This window comes from Orbicella franksi, chromosome 7 (genome assembly GCF_964199315.1).
Source record: "Orbicella franksi chromosome 7, jaOrbFran1.1, whole genome shotgun sequence".
Classification (NCBI taxonomy): domain Eukaryota; kingdom Metazoa; phylum Cnidaria; class Anthozoa; order Scleractinia; family Merulinidae; genus Orbicella; species Orbicella franksi.
Window position 1 is genome coordinate 20590798 of NC_138151.1, and position 24763 is coordinate 20615560.

General features: G+C 37.1%; 1 long non-coding RNA gene across 1 annotated transcript; it reads right to left on the reverse strand.

Annotated features, from left to right (window-relative positions):
* Nucleotides 1-5144: 5144 nt before the first annotated feature.
* On the reverse strand, nt 5145-12371 carry LOC145492571 (uncharacterized). Its single transcript, XR_014050029.1, has 3 exons — nt 10091-12371; nt 9584-9705; nt 5145-6660 (listed from the first exon to the last, which is right to left on the reverse strand). It is a non-coding gene; the product is annotated as an uncharacterized LOC145492571 (long non-coding RNA).
* Between the last annotated feature and the right edge of the window lie 12392 nt (nt 12372-24763).

Below are 24763 nucleotides of genomic sequence, written 5' to 3' on the forward strand. Positions count from 1 at the left end.
AATGTCTCCCCTTGCTGGTAGTCCATCCCTGCCTGTCTGTTCAACTTCTCTCCAGTATTCTTTCATAATTGATATATGGTAGCCTAATGTGAATTATTCTACAGATGTTATTACAATCAAATTCCAAATACCACAGTCACAAATAGATCCCTGTGACTTGATGTACCATTTACCAGTTCATCAACTATAATTTTTTACCTGTTGTGTCTGGGGTATTGTGCATCATATAAGCTAAAAAACAAACAGTTTTGACAAAATAGCTAAAGCAGTGAAGTATTACTGTTAACCCATTTTCTTTAGCAAAGTACAGAAAGCAGTCCAAGATGGCCTCCAAGTTCCCGTACATCTGGATAAGAGGCATATTTAGCTTTTTTAATTTCAGCTCAGTGACAATTGGGTCTAAAATTTCACCTTATTTGCTATCTCCCCTGACTGCACTAACATGTTTAGCATAAAATTTATTTTCCCTGCTTGGATTACATTGAATGACCACTGGATTCGATAGCCCCATGATTATTTCACACTTTGTGTCTCTTGTAGCAGTTCCTGTAAGTGCAAATACTGGCACTGGGGGGAATATTAAACTAATTTGTAAGGAAACCAATCTTTGCAAATGCCATGGTAATTTTTCTTGGACAATTCTGTCCAAGGGTTAAAGGTGCAATGAGGTTAACCCCATGTAAAGCACCAACCCGTAAGACAAGGCCAGACCACAACACCGGGAACTTTGTGCCCTACTCATTGCCATAAGTGTGTGGGTTCTTTAATGTCCCCTGCTATTAAACCATGTAACACTGAAGATGCAGGAGACTGGGCCTACGGTTTATAGTCCTCAACCAAGAAGACTTGAGCGTCTAACCATTTGCATGTGTAATTACAAAGGCAGCACATTCTCCTCAGTTATTGCAGGGTGTCCAGCTGCATGGTTTTTCAGAAAAATAGGAAAATAGGAAGCACACTATTGTAAAATAGGAACTTTCTTTCAAAAATTAGGAACAAAATAGGAGAATCAGTACTACTTTAATGGACAACGATAGCCTCTCTACACCCCTTCTATCCCAATCCACTGCTTTAGTCCAGCAACATTGACACAAATGTACATATTCATGACAACGCAGAAATTCTTCTTCTTAGCTCTCACTGTGATAACAACATCAGTTAGTTTAACATTGGAGTGTAAATAAGAAAAATAATTGAAGAGCAACGGGGAATTAATAATTGAATGGCTTGGTGCAAGAATGACTTAAGTGACCTTTTCAGGTGAAAAATGATTTTTTGTTCAAAAGCGTCCAAATTTTTGCGTGTCGTCTTCAATTGAGTAGAAGAGCATAGCCCTGTACATTTTTTTAGCTGGTTTGCGTTTTGTCCTCGGAGAAAAAAAAAAAAAAAAAAAAAAAAGAAACATTAGGACAACGGTGACTTCAAACAATGATACAGGGCCGCAAAACGAAATGGATGAACATGGGCCTTAAAGAAAGATGAGCCTATAACTTGACAGTTACAGTAAAGGTAATATAACCCCACGGCTAGCGTTAGACCTTAAAACAAACCCTAACCCTTGGCCTAGGGTTAGCATTTAGTGTTAGGGTTACCGTTTTAGCGCTAGGGTTTAGGGTTACGGCTAGGGCTAGGGCTAGGGCTTAAGGTTAGAGTCTCTAAACACTTTGTGCTAGGGTGAGTTCTGTTTTGGTGCTAGCCTAGGGAAAATAATAAAACAAGAAAACGCTTCATGTCATAAACACAGCATGATCGTGAATCTAAATAAAGTCAACGACGAGTGTCTATTAGCGGTGGTTACCTATCTTCTGAGAGTGAAACATTTTGCATTCAGTGAAAACATGAAACTCGTTTAGAACAAAAAAGAGTTCGGTTTGCATTCTTTCAAAATAAAAAAAAAAGTGAAAATCACTAGTGCAATGCGACATTTCATAGGTGCTACTGCGATGATGCAAAACGTTTAGAAATGCAATGTGCTATAACAGCGATGCTTGCCATGACTTTGACTGCGTGACGAACAACAAATACCTCATAAAACATATTTCGTGAAATGTTGCCACAAGGAATTAACGCTTGACATTCGAAGAAAGACGATTTTTCCGAATTACAGTACTTGAACGGCTGAGTCAATCTGAAATTGCTCCGTCTCCGCGATAATTAAATACCATGTATATTTGTGAAAACACTGAACTGAATCTAAGCGAGAAAACCGAAAACAAACGGAAAATATATCACAAAAGGAATGGCATATTTAAAGAAAAAAGACTTACACTGTTGTCTCTTTCTCTCGCCATCTTCTAACCTCGCAAACGAATCATTCCATTGGGATTCCATGATAATAAAGGCAAGCGATCGAAAGCCGTTAGTCCACAATATGATTGGCGTTTGTTTGCCCCAGTTCCCAAAAGGTCAACTGTCACACTGTAACACAACAATGGTCAACAATCGTGACTTTGGATCAATCATTTCTCTTACATGAAGACATTGGCCATTTATTCTTAGAAAGAATCGGGGCTTAGGCCTATTTTTGTCTAAATGAAGTAAGACATTACTTTTCTCAGTGGAAAAAATATCTTTTCCGTCGATTCTGTTTCAATTAATATTCCGTTGGCTGAGCGAAATGTAAGTTTGTCACGTTTTCCATTGCCGACTGAGATCGACTGACAAGACCTATCGAGACACATTAAAGATTAATAGATAGATTTAGCCGAACCTAAAAGCGGAGCTCCTCAGTTACTTTTTGGAATGCTGTTACTAATAAAATAATCGAACATGTATGTGAGGTAAATTGCGAACTATTTAATAGTTTCAGCCGGAAATAGGATCACATCAGCAGATCGAGGTGTAAGATCGTGTGATTCTGAAATATAGAGCCATGATTTCAAGGATTTCTGGGAAGCCACCAAAAATCTTGATCACATAACAGAACTGTCTTCTGTGCTTTTTGGTGGCATTTCCTGTTCTTTCCTACCTTATTCAGAAAGACAAGACATTGTTATATTAATCATTATATTCTTTCTTAATTAACATGGGGACTCCCACACAAAAGAAGTTTAAACATTTTTTTTGGTGTGGGGACTGATTGAAATGCAGTGGTTACAATACTCAGTCCCTAAATCTCTATCAAATGAAATCTCACAAAAATACCAAAATAGTATACATATGTGAAAAGTTGGAAAGTTTTGTTTTCTAACTTGTCCCCAAAGATACATTTAGCCATCTTCACTTTTGTCTGGAGTCTCCTCCTGCTGAAAGGGTTTGCAATAAGCAAAATCACTCTTGCATGAATGGTAATTATGATATTTTTTTTGCTGATCATGAATACTTGCATAGGCTTCTCATAACAATTTTATTATTCAATTTCAATGTGATTCGTTCTTCTTCTTGACTGAGATTGTGGACTATAGGAGCTGTTATTGGGTTCCATTAATTAATTTTGCTATGATTAAATTATACCAAGAATTATAAGCAAGCGAAGAGTAAGTTATATTATGTACATGCATTTTGTCTGCACTACACAACCAAATGCACTCAAAGGTTATGAGGCATAGGTACATTTGTCAGAGGAGCCCAGCATACCCAAGATATATTTTGATTGACACATCAATTAAGATAATTTACAGCAAAATGGATAAACAATACATCAATATCCTACATGCACCAAACTGGACATAGGGGTTATGAGGCAATCATTTAAACAACAGATTGAAATAATTTATAAACAAGAGAACACTATTTGTACAACAGTAGGAAACAAATTAGCCTTACTGGACGTTGCGAATGGCAAGGCTGTCTGTCTCCATTTCGTGTTGGCAAAATATTAATTTATGCCATGTCCAATGCAGATTATCACAAAATTGATTTACAAACACGATAAATATCATTTTAGAGCCAAAAAAGCAATTATTTAAATAAACCATGAGTAAATTATCTCTAAGAAAAACTGATTAATTTAACAGGCATCTTAAATAATTAGTTAATATATGTGTTTCTAATAACGTAATACAGTGTATCTGTCACAATGTTGCAGCCATGGTACTACAACACACAGGATGGGTTGCAGAACTCAACTTCTAAGTCAGTTTATTCAATGACCTTGGTGCAGAAATTATAATCCCATCAAGTTGTCTGTAAATACAGAGAAACCAAACAAATCATTGCAATCTTAAGTAATAAACAAGAAGATCTGTTAGATCTTAAAACCGCGCTTTTAAAATTTAACTGTTTTCTTAGCACTACAGTCGCAACGCAGTGCACATTCGAAAGCAATCCTTGATGATTCATTGATTACTGTAGACATCACATCACTTGATCAACACAGACTGTACTCTTGCACTATCAGTCGTAGCCGTTGCGAAATCTCCGATGATGTAATAGTGTTAATCTGGAACTTTCTTTGGGATATGTATGGGCATGAAGATACGAACACTATTAACAACAGCTTTCTTTCTTAAAAGTCAAGTTTAAATTTAATTTTTTCCTTGAGTAAAGGGCTAGCAAAGAAGTCACACGAGTCACATTATTCAAGAATTGCGTTATCGACGGCTATCTTTAGTACGGTGGTTATTTCCCTACCAGTGACGTAATCATTGCATGTCCTGACATGTTCTTTGCTTGGCTTGCAAATATTTCATTTTCCTTCCGATCTATGAACTCGTTGCGATGAAAGAGCCAAAGAATTTACTTCATTTGCCTAAAACCACAAGAAATACTCGCAAACTTGCAAATAAATTGATGACCGTCGCTTCTGGCGAAATAAACTTCCAAAGTAAACACGATCTTATTAGTCACGTAGCGAAAGTGAAAGCTGCAACGTCAACGCATTCCATGGCTGACGTAATACCTTTTTTTAGCGTATTTATTATTCCCTTTGAATCCAACGCTTCGATAAAACCAAAAGAAAATATATTTTACCCACAACAAAGGAAACAATATCCGTAAAATTATCCGTGTATTAATGTTTTAACAGCTTCTGGCGGAAAAAACATCACACGTTGCGTGACTCGGAATTTGGCCGAGCGGAGGTCTGCGTCTGGTCACCGACAAAAAAAAATAATAATAATAAACCACGGGTAAACCTAGAACCGCGCTCGGCCCATGGCCGCGCGGTTAATTATTGAACTCTTTTGCATGTATGTACAGTGTATGTTCCATTAACATTGGGGATCTCTCAGAAGCTGCATCCATCATAAATTAATTTGTTCCTGCATGCATTTGTTTATAGAACTTTTCACACTTTAATATCTCTGTCATACTTGTAGTGATCTCTGTGTTCTACAACAATTAGTACACAAGAAAAATTCACTCAGTAAGATATTGTTTACAATAAAAATCAATGCCTATAAGCAATCATAAGGACTTTAAATTTATATTTCTTCAGAAATATCTCACCAGGCCACGGTTGCTTTGAAAATCTTTGATGTCTTAATACAGGCTGCCCATGTGTAAACTGTTCATATATTGAATGACAGGAACAGACATGTAATCATACTGTAGCTGCTACTTGAACACCACTGTTATTCAGATAAAAACATATTGATTATAATTTATTATAATCTTTACACACTAACAGATGACATTCCTTTCTTTGATATACAGTGTACTTCATTGTTAGTTGTTTACTGAGTGTTAGTGAATCAAATGCTAGGGGCTGGTACCCCTGGGGGCAGCACTGCCATATATGGGCTATATAGGTCTGTGCCGCTGTGAAAGGTATGGTTTTCAAGCAGTTTACTCTAGGATAGGGTATATAAATCAGAGTGTTTGGGTCTAGAATAGGGTATCATTTTTCACAAAATTGACTAGTTGATTGAAGATTTTATCTAGACTAAGGAAACCAGGAATTGCCACTCAAAAATATAAAAAAATCAAATCAGCAAGTTTAAATTTACGCAAATCAGCCTCAACAGTGTCGATAGATGGGGGGATTTGGGGAGTTTACTCTAGTATAGGGTAGCAAAATTCAGCTGAACTAGCTCTGGTATAGGCTAAGGGTTCCAGGGTCCAAGTGGCACATCCCCACCCAGAAATTCCCAAAGTACCTGCCCCGGGCTGGTACCCCAACTTTCACAGTGGCAGGCTCTGCCCTGAGATGCAAAGAAAACTTAATAACTGAAATGAAATTGGCGACTTGCTTTTGAGATCAAATGCAATTTGCTTTAAACAAGAAACTGGAACATTGCAAGTTACAACAATGTGCCCAGTCCCAATCAAAGGGCCATCCAGGCTGTTTGGTTGTACATATAACTGGACAACTGCATATGAGTTCAGCTTCCAAAAGAAAATCAGAGTTTGTCAGGATAAATACTGATGTTCTTGCTTACTACATGTAAATCTGAATGTGCAGTACCAGAAGATATTCACACCCAACACCCATTCATGGCCAGTCTTCAAAAATTCCAAATTAAAGTATCAGGAAGATAGAGCTCTAATAGAGAAAAAAACCTCCATGTGGGGTATGAATCTTTTCTTGAAGAAAACAATGTCTGAGAAATCATTAATTACAAAATAATGTTTAAGAAATATCTTACCTGGTAATTCCAACTTTCAGAAAATTTTGTAATCTAAACTGTCTGGCCACTTCATGTATTTGACAAGTTGACACTGGGCATGTTTGTCAATTTGTGGGCTTCGGCATCACATTACAATAGTAGCATTGGTCAACTAAAAACAGCATAATTTGGTTAATTAATATACACTGTACATTATTACGTTGAAATATTGGTATAGATCGTTGCACACCAACAGATACAGAACCATCACAGATATGATATGATATTTTTAACCTCTCTGAAATTTCAGATTATTCAAGATTAACATGCACATACATCATTAAGGACAACCCTGAAAAACTGAATCCGGAAACCAGAATCCGGAACTGGAAACTAGCATCCTGAATCCAGATATTATGAATGATGATAGAAATAATTCACTTCAGCAATGTCTAATAAATAAATATGGGGAAAAACTATTTTGCTGTTATTTACTTTCTTGGCTTTACTTCAGCTACAAACTGTAATTGCTAAAAAATTTTTGACTAGTTCTGAACAACCCTTAGCTATACATCTGGCCCAATTGTTCAAAAGCTGGATAAAGCTATCCATTGGGTAATCACCTTCCAGTCAGGGTTAGTGATTTTTCAGGTGGATAGAGTTACTCATAGCCTGCGAGCAGGCTCTACTATCTGTCTCTAGTGCCTGAGCAGGCTAAATAAGTGTCTAGTGTTTTTCTGCATTGGCATGTCAGCGAGTGCCTTCATGCAGCTTGCCACTCATGTCCCCGGCCCAAACACAAGAGCCTGCTCAAAGGCTTAGTTACCCATCTTTTGTTCAACCTGGCCCTGGTGAGAGTGCAGTTCTTGCCTAGATCAAATTGCTATGAGAGGACTGGTGAGTAGCACAATAACAACAAGCTATTGTAGTGAGTTTCTGGCAGTCTTTAAGCATCTTTTAACAACATGTGGTCCGATCTGTTAGCAAGTGAGAAGCAGACGGAAGTAAGTGTGCAACATTTCTATAAATTGTTTTAATATGATGGCCGCCAAGAATATGAAATGCTGATTTGTCACAGTATCAGTGTGGAAATAATGTTGATCCAGAACTAGTTTGGTATCTGTTGGACAAATCAAATATTATATTAAGATGAGCCAGGTTAGCCTTTGAACTTTGAAAGTGGGGGCCGTGACCGTCAATGTACAGGGGGCTGCCACTGACAGACATCCTGTTCTCTATGACATTTTCTATCTTGTTCAGTATCTACTAGACATGAAGGGTAAATTTATACCTCTGGTAAATTGCAGATCGTTTATTAAACAAAATGGCAAGAAGATCTTTTAAATCTTATAACCGCGCTTTTAAAATTTAACTGTTTTGTTAATACTACAGTCACAACACAGTGCACATTCCAAAGCAGTCCTTGATGATTCATTGATTACTGTAAACACATCACTTGATCAACACAAACTGTGTCATACCTTCTTGTACCATCAGTCTTAGCCTTTGCAAAATCTATGATGATGTAATGGTCTTAATCTGGAAGTTCGCTCGGGACATGCCCATGAATGATACAAAAGGAAACGAGTGTCACGCTATTAATAATGCTTTTAATAAACAGCTTTCTTCCTGAAACGTCAAAATTTAATTTGCTTGCGCTTTGAAGTAGTCACGCAAGTCACACAATCAGGGGGGTTTACGTTATCCACAGCTAATTTTGGAACGGTTGTGGTTTCTCCTATCACTGACTTAAACATTGCAAGTTCTGGCAAGCTCTTGTTTACCTCGGCAAATACTTAATTTTTCTTCAAATCTCTTAACTCGCTGCGATGAAACAGCCAAAGAATTCGCTTCATTTGCCGAAACCCACAAGAAATACTCACAAAATTGCACATAAATTAATGACCATCGCTTCTGGCGAAATAAACTTGCAAAGTAAACAGGATCTTACAGTGTATTTGTCACGTAGCGAAAATCAAAGCTGCAACGTCAGCGCATTCCATGGCTGACGTAATACCCTTTTTTAGCGTTTTTAGCGTATTTATTTCCCTTTGAATCCAACGCTTCGATAAAACCAGAAGAAAATATATATTATACACAAATAAAGAAAACAATATCCGTAACATTGTCCTTGTATTAACATTTCAACAGCTTATGGCGAAGAAACATCACAGGTTGCGTGATTCAAAATTTGGCTGAGAGGAAGTTTGGGTCTGGTCACCGACCACAAAAAAAAAAAAAAAAAAAAAAAAAAACACTGGTAGAACATGAACCACGCTTGGCCCATGGCCATGCAGTTAATTGCCAGCAAGCTTATTTTAGACGCTCTCAGGGTGCTTGGAATTAAATTATGATGCACTTTACTAAGATTTCTCATAATTATTATAGCCCTCACGCGCGGTGGCCTCATGGTTAGTGCGCTTGTCTCCAGATCGAGCGGCCCGGGTTCGAGCCCTGGCGGGGGACATCGTGTTGTGTTCTTGGGCAAGACACTTTACTCTCACAGTGCCTCTCTCCACCCAGGTGTATAAATGGGTACTGGCGAGCTTAATGCTGGGGGTAACCCTGCGATGGACTAGCATCCCATCCAGGGGGGAGTAGAAATACTCCTAGTTGCTTCATGCTACAGAAACCGGGATAAGCTCCGGCCTGATGGGCCACTTGGCTCGCATGCAGACTTACCTAGAAATAACGGTTACACAAATTTCAACAGATGGGGAATTTTTGTGTCAGTTTGAGGTCCTTTTTACTTGGCCGCTTATTTTTTACAGGCAAAAACCTAAGCAAAACAATTATTTTCGAGTATTTGAAGAACTTGTTTTCTTTGATTTGTGGATTCTGGTTTCCGGTTACTGGATTCCAGTTTTTCGTTCTGGATTCCGGCTTCCAGTTTCTGGGTTTTAGGGTTGCCCCACCTTTAACAGAGTGTTTGCTTTACATTCAGTTTACACATGGCTGTTATCCAGCATAGGCAGACTTATAAGTTTGCCTTCAAAAATAAACTGCAACAACTATTGCATCTTTCATCACCTATTCTTGTGATGAAATGACACAAAATCCAAGTACAAGAAGTCAAAAGCATAAAACAAACTTACCCAGTAATGCTTACAGTTCCTCTTACTGTCTGCATATGCCTTCCATAAACTGATACTGCCTGGACAATGTACTCATTATTTTTGTGATCACACCTTAAAACATCACTGTTATATAATTTGTCCTGAAAAAGCAATGCATGAAATGTTATGCCTTTGGCACTCACCAAATACCTTTACATGATGTACAAAGTACACCACATCAACATTCACAATTCTCTTTACTTTCACTGTAACTTTTTTTGTGTCATTTTCCCTAACTTGAAGACAGGACTTCCACATTAGGTGATAATTTGCCTCTGAAATCTCTATGAATTCACAGGGAGTGATAACAATTAAATCGTGACTAATTTTAGCAAAGGAGGCATTCAAATGTCAGATTTTAATGTTAAGTTTATAACTTTACATTACTCTTCGTGTATATATATAACCTCTCAATAATTGTACCTGTGGACAGAAGGTGTGCTGGGGGAAGAGATGTTCTAAACTTTGTGAACTTTTCCCCCTTACCTGTAATAGGATGACTATTATGAACTACGATTCGCAACCAACACCAACATCAGGTTATGTATACACATGTATATTTTGTTGTCTCCTGTAATCATAAAAAAATAAAAATTTAAACCCTCCATAAAGTTCATACCCAATAACACTGCCACATGTAGCGCTGTTACTGGGAATTAATTTAAGTGAAACTGTTGAAACAGCTCTGTCAAAATTGTTTCTAGCAGTTAAGGCAGGATAACAGAATATACATGTAGTACACAGCAAAGGCCAGAGATACACACATGTTGGTTATTAGTTAGGATTTTGTGAGCTTCTGTGCTAGGTATGGTGTAAAATAATGGACAATCAAAAATGAAGGTTCCTAAGACATTTTGACAGCAATGAGAGGAATGAATATATAAATTTACAAACGAAAGAGAAGTTCTTGCCCTGTCCAGTTCCCTGTCATAAAAAATATCATTTACATACATTTATTACATATGGTTTGTGTTTAAAGCTGATACAATGCACACTCTGATTGGCTAATTCTAGTGCATTATTTACATTTACATGGTATATGTCGGTAAAATCATAGAACATCACATGCAGCTAAAATAAAAACTAAAAACTAAAAAGAAATGCCTACATGTAATTCATAATAATTTAAAAATACTTAACACTAAAACAGATCTAATTCTTTACTTTATTCAAAATTATGCCCATGGGTCAATTACGAGCATGCTAAAAGGTCCTAACACAGAGTAAAAGGAAATTAAGAAAACTATTGCTTTTTTCCTGAAAATTGTAGTGACTGAAAACAATGATTGAACACTCTGAGAGTGCATTCTATCACCCTGACAAGATAAAATTTAAGGAGAATAGAGAATTCACAAAGTTATATTACAAAGGAATAGGTACTGGACAGGACAAAGGAAACAGCCAGGAAGAAACTGAAACTCTCTTCGACGAGCAAAAAAGTATGCATGCACAACAAAGAAAACAGTGAGTGACATTCGGTTAATGAGTTACAATGTAGTTAATAACAAAATTAGTGTGAAGAAAAGAGCAGAGAGAGAGAGTGTGTGTGTGGAGAGAGGAGAGTGCTCTCACCAACTAAATTGTGTATGTATGTATGTATGTAAAACTTATTTCTATTACCGAGAAATGGTCAGGGCAAGAACTTCTACGCCCTAAATTTTTTCTAAGTATGTTAATGTCATTTACACTGTTCAATTTACCAAGTAAAGCTCTTCGCATTTTTTTTTTCCATTAGTACTATCTCACTTTTGTGGAACATTTCCATATTAAGTGTAAATACTGCATATTTGGGGAATAACCCATGTACCCCCAGCCAAAAGCAGTGGCACTAATAAAATGAAATAGTAAATCAAAATGAAAGTAGAGCTTTATTTGCACACAGGATTTACATACACAATCGTCTACTCGACATTTGGACTATATAAGCATTTCACCAAACCGAACTAATTGGACAGACAACAAAATAAAACGAGGAAATCTACATTATAAACACAATAATTATGCATATCACTTCATCTGAGTATCAAAAGCAAATCCCTTCTCAGTGAAAGGTAACCGAATGAAAGAGAGGATAAAGAAAATTCGTTTAACCTTGCAGTGTTAAAAGTTTAATAATTATTCACGCTTAAATTTGAATATTACAGTGTGCATTTTTGCCGACGGCTTAATTTAGCTTTGCAGTCATTTTATCGGCGGTAGCTTTGCCAGTCTTCAACCAAATTAACCTGGAAATTCACCCAAGCATTTCGCCAAACCGAATAAATTGAACTAACAAAACGAGGAAATCTCCATACTTTGTAATCACAATATGCAAATCTTCACATAGGAACGTTGAAAGTAAATTTAGCAAATCCTGTTCGCTTCGGCTTAAAATGGTTTGTACACCTTTCTTGGTTTTCAACAACAGAAGAAGAAATTATAGCAGTCTACGAGGCGGCTGTGCCAACTAACACAGAGAAAACTTCAAAACTCGCCCGGCCGTGTTTACAAATACGGTTTTGGTTAAGCTTATTTTTAGACGTGAGGTTATAAGCTTAGGTTGACGACGAAAATCGACAGAAAGCTTAATTTGTTTACAACTTACAACAACCTCCACAAAGCGATTCACTTGCTATTGTTTAGAGATGAGAGAAATTAAAACGATGCAATTTATAAATTGTCTCACAGCATGGTTTCAAATAAGGAAGACTTTCAAAGGATTCCAATTGAAAATAAGCTTATATCGCCGAGGCAACTTGTTAATTTTGATAGCAAACGCAACAACAAAAGTCACTTACCGCAAGTTGGCAATATCAGTTCGACCAGTGTAAATCTTCCAGGCAGAAACTTGCAGCAAAAGTTGTGAAGACTGAACTGAACTAACCTTTTCGATAGATCAACGAATCAACCACTTTTTCCCGCTGTGTTTACTGTTTTGTGACACTCGGACATGTTTGATTTCTCTTGTTCATCACCTGACCAAATCATGTGACTTTTCTTGCACGGCTGCACAGCGTCAAACGCGCGAATTTTAAAAACTTGGCACTGCAGTCCTCTGAATACTTTCACATCCTATCCATGGCCCTCGTTAGCTTTGGTTAACGGCATTGTTCGGTATTATTTCACTTCCTTTCTCTAGCCCTTGACTCGCTATAATTCACGGCATTGTTCAGTACTGTATCGCCTCCTTCCCCAGCGCTGGCCCGCTCTTTTTCGCGATCTTCTTCGCTACTTCTTCTTGCTTTCTTTTTAATTCCTTCAGTGCAACCCTATCTTAAAAACATTAGATCAACCTCCGCTATCGTTTGTCGACATAACAAATAGAAATGCGTTTTCTTTTCTCTAAAAATTCCGCCAAGAAAAATGGCATTCTTCTGCTAGAGACCGAGGGTGCATGTCTCTGTCGACCTATTAGCTGGAGTATGGCTGCCATGTTGGGCAACTCCGCCGTCGCCGTCGCCGTCGTCGTCATCGTGCGTACGCGCCCACGAGCAATACCGCTAGCCATGAAAACCATGAGAAAATTCATTCATGGGTTTCCTTTTCTTTCCCATAATATGAGTATGGGGCTCCGCTTGGCGGCCCTTCGGGCCGCCGGAGCTCCGCTATTATGGGATATCCCTGAGCAACTTCAACACGGCAAGGCTAGGCCTACGGGCCGACTAAACAGATTTTTTAAGAGTCTAAAAGCACTTCTTTATTTCCGAACGTTCTGCACAGACACATTTAGCAAATGGGCCACTTCTCGCCATCGACTCGTTTTTTTGCATGAGACGTGCTTTCAAACTCCTCGCCTGGCTTCAGTGTGCCTTCGATGGCTTAGCGATCTTGGAACAGGAACACATCTCGCTTCTTTGAGATATGCTAGTGACTTACGGGTTTCCGGACTTAATGAAGTCCTTTCACCGCCAGGCGGGCGCAAATATGTGTCAAATAAGCGGACTTCATGCAACAGGTGAGGTTTCAACTTGTCTGATCGAAAGCTTGACGTTGTCTTGCGCGCCAAAATAATGCAAATGCAAGCTTACGTCACAACGTAGTTGAAGAAATTCATTTCCAGATCCCGTCTTTGAGCGAGTAAACTTTCCACTTTGTTTTGCAAATCAGGCGAAAAAAACAAGGAATACAAATACAGGGCAATGTTTTCCTATTACGTTGGAGACCACATTATGGCAAGCCGTTTGTAGCAAAATTTAATCCTTGCAATATATGTTTAATCCTTTAAATAACGGTTTTATTTAAAGATAGAAAAAGGCATTCAATCCAATGGTAAATAAAATTTTTGGTTCAATTCGATCTTTTAATTTTCACGATTCAATCCAATACCTGGAATATTGATTCAATCCAATACCTAAAATATTGATTCAATCCAATACCTAAAATATTGATTCAATCCAATACCTGGAATATTGATTCAATCCATTACCTAAAATATTGATTCAATCCAATACCTGGAATATTGATTCAATCCAATACCTCGAATATTGATGCAATCCAATACCTGAAATATTGATTCAATCCAATACCTCAAATATTGATTCAATCCATATTGATTCAATCCAATACCTCAAATATTGATACAATCTTCCTGGGCCGAGCGTGGCCAACAGGAACGAGAGTAACTGAGCTCTAGAGAGCACTGAAAACATGGCGGACAAAGAAGAACTACAATCCCAGACAAAAGACTTGGGACACGAAGCAAGTTCTCCCCTCCCCCCCACTTTCAATGTTGATAATCAGGCGATTTTTCCCTTTTTTGTTGGAGAAAACGCGATATTTTCCAACATTGATTAGGGGGGAAGGGGGATACATGATACAGCTCAAGTGTCCCAACTACTTTTGGCCGGGATTGTAGATTTAGAAGTTGAGTTTCCTAAGTTTCTTGCAGACATCTTGGATAAAACGGAAATAATTTTTGAGAATTTTGACTCCGAAGTTGCAGAAGCGCACGCCGAAGTCCTTGATCAAAGCATTAGTCTGCTTAGGTAAATGAGACATTGCTACAACCGAGACACAAGGGACACGGAAAATTTAGATTCCATTACTGCCGCTTTTGTAGATGTAAGTTAACCAATTTTTATGTGACAAACATATTTGTTTATTAAAAAGCTGTGTGTGCTAGCTTTTTGTGGCAAATAACATAAACTGTGGCAAATTTTGCTACACATTGGACTTTGGTATTGAGCATATTTCTGCTGTCCAATCATTACTGGCACACTAAACTTTGAACTGTAAACAAAATTTTTGCTGTGCCTTGTGCACAGTCAAACATGTTTCTCACAAAAACTGCTTGTGTAAACCTGGCTTTAAGTTATTTTTGAAATAAGAACCTTTACATTTTACAAGACAGCAATCATTGAACATTGGGATGTGTTTTAAGTTTTTCAATGTTGTTGTCTCATGTTTTGCATTATTTAACCCACATGTGGTACTTCTTTCCTAAAAACGATGTTTTTCTTGATATTCTATGACAAACATGGCACCAATTTGTTGTGAATATTGGGTACCCAGGGCTCAAGGCTAACACTACTGCCAACTAGCCACACATTTTAGTTTTGAATAGTAGATTTTGCACTTTCACTAGCCATTGTGACAATCATGATGGAATGGAGTACTGGTCTACTGGATGAAAACAAAATTGAGAATTATCCTGACAAAGTAAAACTAAAGAGAATAGAAACTAATGAAAACAGGGAAACTATGCGTGGATTTCAAGGAAATAATTGCCTTAATAAGCATATGATAAATATTTAACTATTAAAGGGAGATAAAAGAAAATGGCAGCACTGGTAAAAGTACATCAGAGATTGAACATAAGCATATTCAAGAAAAGCAGGATTCGTGTTTGTGGGAGTGAAATTTTCTTAGTGATTATTATTAACATTTTAGATGCAACAAGAAATGTCCAAGACTGACCACTCTTATAAAAAAGTCAGTGAAGCTGTGTATGAAAAAGGCTGGCTGGTGCAAAGTTAGTTTTGGCTAGTGACATGAGTCCTGTTAGTAGCCATTACGCCAGTGCACCAAGAGGTTAGTCTTGTGTCCTGGGTACTTTTGAAAATAAGATAGCAAATTAACCTTGCAACATTTTAACATCTGTTTTGATAAGCACCTGAAAAATCTACAAGGCAGAGTAGTGCACATGGCAATTATCAAATGCCCTGATTTCTCTTCAGTTTAGTTGTGTTGCTAGAAGTTAGGCATTCTGGAATTCAAGCAGTTTCTGAGTTTTGTATATCAATGAAAAGGAAGATGAGAAAATAATTTACTTGATACAGGGTGAGGTTTTCTGTTGTGAATTGAGTTGCAAAAATACTTTAAGGGCCATAATCTCCTTTACCCAGCCCACACACATGTAGTATTATGCAATTGTCAGTTGCTCAAGTTTAACTGTCACTAGTTCTAGAGCCTCTTGGAAGATGTCAACTCCCATTTGACTTGATTATCTTAAGGGATCTAGCCCTTCCAATACAAATGACTGCACTGAATCATGTTGTCCCAGGTCAATTTCTTCAACTACAACATTGTTATCACTGTCCAATGGAGTTGGACCATCAGGAACATCACCATAGTATTCAAAATCATATGACTTTCCATTTGAAAGGGGGTTTTCAGGCTGCATCATATGATTAAGCCACATTTGGTATGGCAACCAGTTTTTTTTTCTGTTCTTGCATTTTGGTGGTTGAAAGCTTCAGTGAACTGGCAAAGAGCAAGGTTTATCCTTGGTTGAAAAACTAAGTGTAAGGTGGAAAGATGCACTGAATTATCAGTGTCCAGGATGCCTGACAATTCAATACTACAAAAAGTGTAAAAGTACAAGTGGGAAGCACAACAGAAACATCCCTCCACAATCTTTCAATTCGTTGGTTGTGTTGATGGCCCTGCAGTGAAGCTGCCCCTCTCCTCTCTTCTAACCTGCTCCATTGTATCGCACACACCAATGTTTTCCACACCATGATCTACTCGTACTCTCGAAGGCCAAAATTCTCCGTCTCTCTTAACGGCATCCAGAAACAATTCAAGAACTGTTTCTGCTTTATTGTTGGCACTACATTTCAAAAACATTCTGCGAGAAAATCCGTCTATACAGCCAAATTAGTATTTTCTATCGGATCAGAGAGTGATGTCCATCCAGATGCCAAAGCGAATTTACGCACCCCATCTCAAGACAGTATTTTGGGGATCTAATTTTGCTAACCTTTCTCTTATTCTTCTCCATTGAACTTGTAACCCAATGGACTTAAAGAAACCTGCAATGAAATTATATCCATACTCTTGAATGATTTCGGTTCCTTATCAGGTAAGCTGTTGAAACCCCTCATATCATCTCAGCCATACTCTGTCAATCTTCTGTGAATTGTCCATCTCCAAACTCCAATCATCTTTGTTATCGTTGTCCAGATGAATCCTAGTCCTCAAAGTTCCTCGAGCACCTCAACAGGAATTTTAAGAAATGGTCTTCCATGATTCCAACTTCTGAGTCAAAATTCTCAAAAATTATTTCCGTTTTATCCAAGATGTCTGCAAGAAACTTAGGAAACTCAACTTCTGAATCTAGTTCTCCTTCGTCCGCCATGTTTTCAGTGCTCTCTAGAGCTCAGTTACCCTCGTTCCTGTTGGCCATGCTCGGCCCAGGAAGATTGCATCAATATTTGAGGTATTGGATTGAATCAATATTTGAGGTATTGGATTGAATCAATATTTCAGGTATTGGATTGCATCAATATTCAAGGTATTGGATTGAATCAATATTCCAGGTGTTGGATTGCATCAATATTCGAGGTATTGGATTGAATCAATATTCCAGGTATTGGATTGAATCAATATTTTAGGTATTGGATTGAATCAATATTCCAGGTATTGGATTGAATCAATAGTTTAGGTATTGGATTGAATCAATATTCCAGGTATTGGATTGAATCGTGAAAATTAAAAGATTGAATTGAACCAAAAATTTTATTTACCATTGGATTGAATGCTTTTTTCTATCTTTAAATGAAACCGTTATTTAAAGGATTAAATTTTGCTACAAACAGCTTGCCATACCACATGCAAAAATTTGGGCGCTTTTGAACAAAAAAATCATTTTTCACCCAAAAAAGTTACTTATGTCAGTCTTGCACTAAGCCATTCAATTATATTTTGGTGAATTATACAGTGTACTCCCCAAATCTTGACTTCCCTGTAACTTGGACGTCATAAAAACTCAAACCAAAAATTGATTTTCCGTGGATTTGCTTCTTATATTGACTACAATTATACCCTTAGTAACTCGATAACTCAAACCTCTTGCTAACTCAAAGTGACTTTTTTTAATTTGTTCAGAATTTTTTAAAATAACTTATACCTTAACCTCAAACCTTATTTGCCAGTCTAAAAAGTCAAAGCTCTCCAGAAACCCACACAGAAACAGGTTGGATGTACAACAGCCCTCCACAGTATTCTTCTGCTGTCTGTCTTTGTATTGTAAGTTCCCTTCAGATCTGTTGCGCTTTGCTATGTTCACAAAGTATTTCTCCAAACGATTTTACGCATTATTAGCCTGATTAAAATGTACACTGTATTGTGTTATTCCCTAATATTCTGTTTATTTGTTGAAATCTCCTTTTAACTCTAACGTTTCCTAATTTCCCTTGAATCCTCAGTCCGACGTTTTCAATCACCAAACAAAAGCTTACATTTGTATAACTTGTAATGACTTCCTGTCTCACTTCAGTGCACTCATATAATATAATTATAGATTTAGCCAAGCCTAAAAGTGGAGATCCTGAGCTGGGTTGTTTCACGCCCGATTAAGCTAACCCAGGATAAGAAAGAATTTTGATTTGAGGTTAGTAACTTTGCGGTGAGGTTTTCTAAATATTGTTTGGTCTTCTGGTTTGAGTTTGAATAATCTCAACCTAGCCAAAAAAGCAGTGAAAAACATTTGTATAAAAGAAACATTGATACTTCAGTTAACTTTTAATCCTGGGTTAGCATTTACCGCCTTCCGAACAACCTAGCCTATACTAGATTACAACAAGTTAACCTGACATGAGCCTACAATCCAATTGCCAATTGAAAACCAGCAATTGGTCAGCTGTCAACTTTAAAAAACACATGACCTCGATGAGTTCTAAACTTGAGCCTGCAATATGGTCATGTGACACTGGACAGTGAATAACTTGTTTTGACAGTTGTCAATTGACCATAACATGGATTTCCAATATCAAAGAGGGATGCTATAAACAAAGGCTGCAGGTCTCTGTCAACCTATTAGCTGTAGTATGGCCACCACCTTACCTCTTCAATTCTCGTTCAGGTTGACCTAGTTTCTTTACGAAAAATGTGATAGCCTTCTAGCGGTGTTACTAACTGGATCTAGCAAATCGTTGACTTATCAATACGCCGAGGAATCAAGGATAATGAAGGCTCTGGGAACGAGATTGGGATGGGACGAGCTAGGACGGCTACCGGAAGTAAATTAACTCAACCGGGATACGAAAATGTGAATAAAAATATTCCTCGTCTGTTCGTTTGTGTTTCTGCAGTCACTGTTCAGACGCCATCACGAGTGTGCAAGCTCAATACAAACTGTATGCATTGAGAATACATCAGTGTAAGTACAGTCAATAAAATGTTGTAAGCATGAATGTCATGGAGCGTCTATTGAGCAAATAAAATACACATTTTCTAACTGATGTTTAGTTGTTTTTTTTTATACTACCCGGAACTTGATGCAACATTTGTTTGATTTTTATAATGCTTGTTACAATTACAGATGAAAATTGAAACATTCACCAAAAGTCAGGATTCTTCAGCGACAGAATTCCGAAACGCTTTAGTGGTAAAAAGCCATCTGAAGCAGGTCGATCAGATTGTTCGTTTAATTTTTTCATACGGAAATTATGGTTTCTCTATTAAAATATTGACAGATGTTTGTTTCGATTATAAAGAAAAAGAAATTCAGCATCACTGTTCACTATTGTTTAAGCCTAATAGGATAAGATTTCTACCATCTCTTTATAGTCTAATGGATGTCATTGCTTCTGTGAATAGCTTGTATGAGGTTCGAATTATTGATGTCGCCGTCCTTTGCGAAAGTGCACATCTTAAGCATTTTGTTTTCGGCGACACGGCGGGACCCGCGAAAGTTTCCCACGTCCACTGATGTTGCCGTCCTGGCCTTCCCATCCTCGTATCTTAAGGTCCTTACTAAAGAACACAAAGGATTGGCAATTGGAAACCACCTCAGAGAGCAGCACGATATGGAGCCAGAAGACATCGCACAGAGTTTTCCAATCTTAAGTGTCAGAACAAATTTGCCTGCCTTATTTTTGAAATGTTTTTTATCAAAGAACTGAAACCAACGCTAAACAAACAGTGCGATTCAATTCACGCCAAATTATTTGTTTAGAGCAATTCTTGCTAAGATTATTTTATTTTTCCATTGTATACTTTTAACACTTTTTTCACATATTTTATCACATTTTAGCATTCACTACATTTTTATTTATTATACCTCGTTTTTAACATATTTATGGCTATATGCTAATTTACAAAATTTTACTCACTTGAAAATGAAACATCGTGACTTTTTAGCGCTAGATTTTATTTCAAAATTGATTTCTATTAAACTACTTATTAACATATTGTATTTCTATACCGAAATAAGAAAACCAGTTTTTGATTAATATGATGCAAATGGACTTCTCTATAAACTCACTTCCTTCAACTTAATGTCTGCAAATAGCAAACCACCAGTTGTGATTGCAGTTACCCGTCTCATTCTACATAGCAATTTTCAATTTGGTTTCAAAATTAACTTGCATTTGGGTTTGCATCACTATGCTCTGTTTTGCATCCTGTACTTTCTTTGTTGTGTTGTTTGTAATATTGTTAATACTCTGGTTCTGGTTTCAAGGCACTTCAATGAACTGTTCAGACATCACTTACTTCCTGTAAGAGATGAAGTAATAATTAAAAGTACATGTCATTTTCAGTCTGGGACATTGATGGGGATTCCTGGACAGGCCCCCAGAGGAGCTCCCATCTGCTTTCAAAATTATATCATTAGGCTAGCAAAACTAGTGCCAGTCCCAAACCCCACATTAGAATTTAAAATCCTTAAAACTCATAGTCTTGTTGTTATTGGGATAAGATGTTCTAGGTTCCGAGCTACTGTGTCTGAAACACCTCACAAGATTAGAAGCCACAGATTTAGGAAAGCCATTCCCTAACAGGAACATTTTAATCATTGTTCTTTGTTTCTGAAAGAGAGAGTCTATTTCACATATACAAGAAGCCTGGTGCAGCAAGGCTCTAACCCAAGCAATTTTGCAAAGTCAATGTTCGTGACTAGAAAACAAGACATTCTGACCAGTGTTTGTGTGATTCCTATAAATGTCAATGGATGTTCTTTTCAGAGAAATGTCCAGCAAATGGATCATGCCATCTTCAAATTTATTGACTGTAGAAACATTTCAGATTTATTTGGCTTGTCCATCAACACCATATCTTCAAAATAATGTCCATAAAACTAATGTTAATCAATTCATCATCATTAACTCCAAAGAAAACAATCTGAACAACTGCCAGGGCTTGCTGTTGGGGCTTGCAAACTCCAATTCTTCTTAGAGTGAAAACAAGTTGTTTTCCTTCCACATCTACATGGGAGAGTACCATAATTTATGTGGGTGGTGGTGGTGTATCGAGTTGTGTTTGACAAACCCTTTTCATTTTTTATGTTTCCACACATACATGTAGCAATACAAAGGGACTGTTTTTTAACTGTTTAATAGCAAACCACTTTATTTTTGAAAAGTGTCTGTTATTTTTAGTTAAAGTTAATTTGGCTAACAATTCCTTTAACTATTTCAATGTATGTTGCTTCAAAACTGTGATCTGGTGGCCCTGGATGCAATTTGAGTTTTTCTGTCATTTTGAAAAGTCAAGCCCCACTGTTTGTTATTAATATTGTATCAAAAGGATAACACCATTCTTATCATGGTTATCCTATTGATTCCATTTCATCATTACTTAAGGTGGCTCTGCAGTTATTCTGGGCACACTCACCCATGTCAAAGTTTGCAACATAAATTTTGGGGCCTTGAAGTGTTGGCTAAGAAATTTTGGGAAATATTTTGTCTTTCACTCAGTGATAATGTTACTTAATTCCATTTACTGGGGATAATATTTTTATTCTTACTGGTGTTTGACTGGACCCCATTTTTTGGACAACAACACTACCAGTAAAAAAAAATTTGCCGGCATACTTTTACTCAATTTCTGGAACCAGCTTGTTTTGACTTAATACAAACTATGCCCAAGTTTCAGGGAAATCATTTGAGCAGAAGTTTGGAAGTGTTAAGGTCAAAGACATGTAAACTCAACTCTAACATTCACTGAAAGTTTCTATATAATTGACTCTCATTTCCAAAACAAGCCATGAACCCAAATTTTGTGAGAAGGTTGCCCCAAAGCTTACTAAATCAAAGTGGCTAGTCGATTAGTGATCGTGCGAACCATAAAAAGCATTAATCCCTAGTTCTCAAAACACTATAAAATGCTTGATAACCTCCTTGAATTTTCAAAGATGCGTTTTGCAACAGTATTTGGAAATAACTTTTGTGTCAAAGTCTTTCCACACAAATTGCATGGTACTGCAATATTTTGGCAACAAGTTTTACTGTTGTGACTCAAAAAGAAATGGGGCACTGTTATCAGGATTGTAAGCTACTCCGCAACTGATCTCTGGTGAGGCAGAGAAGCAGTTTTATTAATCTATGATTACAGATACAAAATGGGTACTACAGGTACAGGCTGAGCCATCTTTTTGCAGTTCCTTAATATATAGTTAAAAAGACAATTATTAATAATAACAATGATAATAAATAAAAATAGCAATAATAAAAACAACAACAACGATGACAACAAAAACAATAATAATATTAATGATAATGATGTGCTTCAGGGCATGAATTATATTTTCATTCATGACAGTTGGTTCGTTGTATTTGACCAGTAAAAGTGCTTCACTGGGTCTATTTGTCAGAAAAGTGGAGTCTCATCAAAACATGTGGGCACAGTTCGTGGATGTTTAAAATCTTGTGAGGGATGTGCTCTATGACTGATTAATCACCCAATGAATCACTGTTGCAACACCAAAACAAGAAGGCAAGTTTATAAAAAAGTTGAGCATTTCTGCAAGTTGAAATTTTCTCATGAGTGCTAATGGGCAACAAAAGTCTACTAGGTAGGCAACTAAAAAGACACATGGGGGAACCAACAAAAACAGAACTAGTTACCCAAAGGGCAAAGTAGCAAGAAAGTTAGTGTCGAACACTACATTAATAGCTGTCAAGCTCATACTAAGAGCTTTGCCTCATCCAAAAGTTTTCTTTACTCTGCCTCCTTGACTCCTCAACCTCTCTTAATTCATTTATGTTTGCTGTGCCCCAAACCATTGCAGGAAAGAAAGTGAGTGCTTTGCACGCTGTAAGTATACATGTAGAATACAGTAGGGGCAACTGTACATGTATGGTTTACTAGTTTTGTTATTTAAGTACTGTTGGTTACTTTGTAAATGGCACTTCAAAAGTTAAGGATGTTATTTGCTAACACAGAAAGCTCAACTTGCTACAAGCTGTCTTGTTCACAGCTTTTGGGGTTTGAAATAGAGTCACGACAAAGAATAGAAAAAATATGTGCACTGCTACAAATGCTTAAGTAGCTACATATGATATGCAAATATCATCTCTGTAACATGCAGCAAAAATTGCTTGTATCACAGCCATATTGTACATCTATACCTTAACCTATAATATACCACAGAACCTCCCAAACTACTGGTAGGTTGAGAATTTTATTTTATATCAATTTTAAAAACAAAATTATTTTGTTCTAGTGGGGACAATGGGTTGTTGACTAGTTTTATGGATACACAAGGATCCATACATTAAAGTGGTACTGTCCAATCACTGGCTAATTTTGTATCCAGGTTCAAAGAAGATGTGTTTTGACAAATAATAGCCAAAACTATAAGTTGGCTTTCTCTAACACATTTGGTTTGCAATGTTCTTCTTGGTATTGCTGGAGTGCTTAGTGTACAAGAAAAAACTTATAAGCTAACCAGATATTGAAGCATATTATAAGGACATAAGTCCTAAAATTCTTGAGAAAGGGCTGCCATTACAATTAAGACCCATTTTCGTACAGGTAACAAAAAAATGAATTATTTTGGCAAGACACAACTCCAAAAAAGTTATTAACACATGGCAACTGATACATATCATAGTAAGGGCTGATGCTCACCATCCCTAGTCCTTTCTCTACTAAGACTTCCTCCGGTTTGTGCATGTTTTCCCTCATCCAACCCATGATCATCATCCATTACTGCAAAAACAGAAATTCAAAGCATTATTATTAAACACAAAATCACACAAATGCAATTATATTTTAAGTTAGACTGACTGTTTTAAAATAACATACAGCCTTGTAGATTAAAAGCTGTTCCTCAGTAAAGGGAAATTTAAAAGAAAACAAAATTCAATCAGAAACAACTGCAAGAGTATGACTATCTTATCAAGACCTAGGTTTTTAAAGTCTATTTCAACTGACAATGAAACCAAAACAGAACAGACTGAATCTCTAGTGGCAAAGTTTAGCTGGTGAGAATTACATCATATTTACCAGGTGATAAAAGACATCCTTGAGAATAAAAATACAAGTAGATAAACAAACTGTTTTCCCCTTCTTTAATTGTTTTCACATTAAAAGAACAAAAAACCCAAGTATCCAAAAACATGAATAGATTCTCCAGAAGATAACAAGAATGGCAATGTACCTCACACAAGAGCTGGCACAAAGAGATAACGGCAATGCCACCTAATGAAGACATGACAAGGCATTGGCATGTATCCCTATTATGTACTAATTGGACCAGCCACATAGAAAAGGAAACCTAGGCAAGCACCTCTTGAAGAGCAGCCTCACATGATGACTATATACACTGCGTGTCTACAAAACATTGCTTCATACAAACAGCTTAAAGATAGCCAGTCAACAATGGTGGAAAAGAAGAAAAGAAGGACAAACAACCCTGACCTTTACTGGTGATTCCTTAGCACTATATTGCGAACCCTTGAAGTGCAGAATTTTACACTTATTCAGTAGCATCAAAAACAAAATCATTACTCG